The following is a 3,473-nucleotide window of genomic DNA, read 5'->3' as shown; positions in this document are numbered from 1 at the left end:
ATCCTTATGTTTACAGTCCTAGAAGGTGAAGGACATACAAAATCTCATTTCCCTGGATACGGCACTGTCCAAAGTTACAGCAACATCACCTAATAGGCAACTGAGGCTACCTGAAGTAGATTTCTAACAAAATTTAGAAGTTGTCAATTGAGTAAATACTATATCATTAATAACTTTCTGAGGAAACTATTTGAAGCAGCAAGAGCACCTGTATCCATCAACAATGACGGTAGTAAGGAGCTCTACTTCACTTCAAAGGTAGTAAAAAGAAATTAAAAGTCTACAGTGCACAGACTTGCACGTGAGTTACAGCCTGCCAGGGCTCTAGATAGTATGTAAGCCATAAAGATACTGATAGCCAAAACACTCCCAGGATGAAAGCACACACATCAGCAGTGGAATGTGCTCCTGCATGGTCATTCAGAAAAAGGCACCACTTCTACCTTCATTTGCATATAGAATATGAGAGACCAACAGACTTTTTTTGCTGCTCCTGCAAATGAAACTGATAAAAGAAACTGATAAAAGAAACTGATAAAAGAAACTGATAAAAGAAACTGATAAATGACTACGGTTTTGCCTGTGGGGTCCACGTGATTTCTGGAACTGCACATCCAGCTCAGTTAATCCTACTCAAAGGTAGCTTCTGAGGGCTGCTAAGGTAAACAGTAGTTAGTTATCCACATAAATTATTAATTTTGGACATAGGCTGTGAATTTCCTACCATTCACAGATTCGTTTCCTCACATTCTCAATCCTTAGGACAGAATACATGCAGCCTAGAAGTACTGAGCTGTTTATTTTCCAAAAACGCATAAAAACACCCCCACAAAGGATCAATTTACTTATAAAACTTACAGTACCATCAGTGGAAGATAACTTGATCTATTTTTCCTTAACAGCGGAAGAACGACTAATGCAAATCTTAAGAAGTCAACACCTTCTACCATTCTCGTCACATCAAAAATGTGAGACCCTAAAATCCATTCCCGTGCTTTGGTTTTAGAACTTCGTTCCAACTCCCTGCCTTAAACCAAAGAGCAGTTGGTGTGGTTATTAATTAATTAATTAATGTGGTTATTAGTTGTAATTAAATGAACCACCCAAACAGCATCACACCTTATCAAGCACTGGTATTTGAAGAAGCTTAACAATAACATAAAACTGAAAAGTGATGTATTCTACAGAACTAGTTATTGAAGGCGAACACGGGGAGCACATCAGGCTTTCCTGTGAACAGCTGAAGATACTTATCTCAGTGAAATAATGATCCCAAAGGGCACAGAATTGCATAGATTGCAAGTAGACAGGGGCAAGGTTCTCGAACATTATGTCCCTTTTATAAAGGCAGTACAGTAGGTACTGTTTATTTCTGCAAATATTTATAAATATAGCTGTTATATTATCTTCATAAAGGACTATGCTATATACAAGAACTCATACAGTTTGTATGAATTCCTCTATAATTATTCCTTTAACTAGTACATCCAGTCTTACATATAAGCTTATCATTTAGTTTATGTCTGAATTTACAATTTATATCTAATAAGCACGTTATATTTATTTGTAATGCCACTGTATCAAGTCCAAAGGTGCTTTGGTATTATTCTTTTAACAACACTGTCATAAATAACAGTAACAAGGAATAAAACCTATTTATCCTCTACAAATTTTATGGTTTGGGGTTGGTTTTTTTTAACTGGTTCACTTTTCCCACAAAATCTAACAAGAATAATAAATAACAAAAGGATAAAGCAACACCCCTGTGCTGTCCTTTCAACAAATCAATGGATTTGCAGGCAAAGAGAGAAAGGCAGGCTGTAAAGGCACCTGGACTACCGGTACATGTTTTTAGAAACAAATTTATTCCAAAATTCTCTAATCGGACATGTCAAGGTGCTCAAAGATGGGAGTGATGCTAACAAGATCAACAGAAAACACTATTTGTTCAGTTCCTTCTCAGCCACCAGCAGAGGGACTTTGATTCCACAGAAGGGACATCAGTACTGATGACAGCAGCTCGCTGCCCACCAGTGCGCTCGGGGAGCACCGGCGAAGACCCCGATCTACTGCAGCAGTGTCGGAGGGCTGAGCGAACTCTTCTAGTCCCAACGCTAACACGCATCTTGTCTCAGTGGCTATCTGCCCTCATCCTTTTGGCCGTAAAGTGTAAAGGGGCAGTCCTGCAGCCTCTGAAGTCCCTTACCGAAAACACTTTTGTCTCACAAGTCACAAAACTATCCACTAGGAAAATATTTGTAGATTCTGTACTTTAATTAATACTGCTACTCTCTTAGATACTATAGAGTATTGATTCAAGACAGGCAGACAATTACACATCTTTCAAATGTAAAGCCAGAGTACAGAAAAGCATTCTGTGTTAGCTACTTGATATCACAGAGAAACTATTTTTATTATAATAATTCAGAATTAAGAAACCTTTGGGGTTTTAATTAACAAGACTTTGGATCTCCGAGTAGAATGAATGCTGTGAATATGAAGTTCTCCAGTAGATGGAAGCATTAGTCAGCAAAAGCTGAGCTCACAGGATTCTCTATCTGCAGCCTCCCTACTACAGACAGAATTTCACCCTGTAGATACCCCAAGTGGCTGGCACCAGTGGAAAACAAATCTGTAATTCTTTATCAGTAAGAAATCTCCAGTATTGCTATATCACACATAACATTATTATTTAAGTATTTACAAAAACCTGACCTTGGTGAAAGATCAAAGGCACGTAGCTGGAATACGGATCGTGAACTCCACTGCAGATTCCAGGTAAAATTTACCAAAAAACCATAAGCTCTACCAGCCTTTTCCGACACCTTCCTGGCAGCTAAATGAACACAGTCCAGCTTCTTCCCTTCTTTCTCATATTTTACCAATAAATGGGATCAAAATGCAAATGTTTAAAATGTACTTAAATACAATAAACCGAGCTTGCCAGGTATAGTGCTGAAATGAAACAAACCCAAGTTCTGAGGCTCAGTTAACAGGAGAAGTAACACAAGAGGTCACGGATAGTAGGATCAAATACCCCTTCAGTTACGGATTCAGCAGTATGCCATAGTACTGGCTGTGAGATTGCTCCAGTCCATTAGAGCCCAGGAAATCTGCACGGTTACTGACACATTTCACAGTGATGCGGGTCCCTTAGCTCAAAATGAACAGAGCGGCCTGATGTGCAAACACCACCACTGCATGTTGATTAACTAAACACTGTCATCAAGTGAGAATTTAAGAATTTACACACAGGTCTGAAACAGAGACCAGTGATTATTCACATCTCTCACCTCACTGTCAGGAACACCCCAACGCTGCCTGGCTGCTGCTTTTCACCTCCATTAGCTGTTCTGTCTCGCCGCCAGCTGATCTCATAACTGTTGTTTCCTGCAGCCTTACCTAATTCCAGACATGAAACACAATTTGCATTTACAGTTACTTTGGCACAGAGGCTGCCATTACTTTGTGCA

The sequence above is a fragment of the Buceros rhinoceros genome, unplaced genomic scaffold (assembly GCF_000710305.1).
Source record: "Buceros rhinoceros silvestris isolate BGI_N320 unplaced genomic scaffold, ASM71030v1 scaffold16590, whole genome shotgun sequence".
In the NCBI taxonomy this organism is placed as follows: domain Eukaryota; kingdom Metazoa; phylum Chordata; class Aves; order Bucerotiformes; family Bucerotidae; genus Buceros; species Buceros rhinoceros.
The sequence above is the reverse complement of the archived record's forward strand: the minus strand, read 5'-3'. Positions refer to the sequence as shown.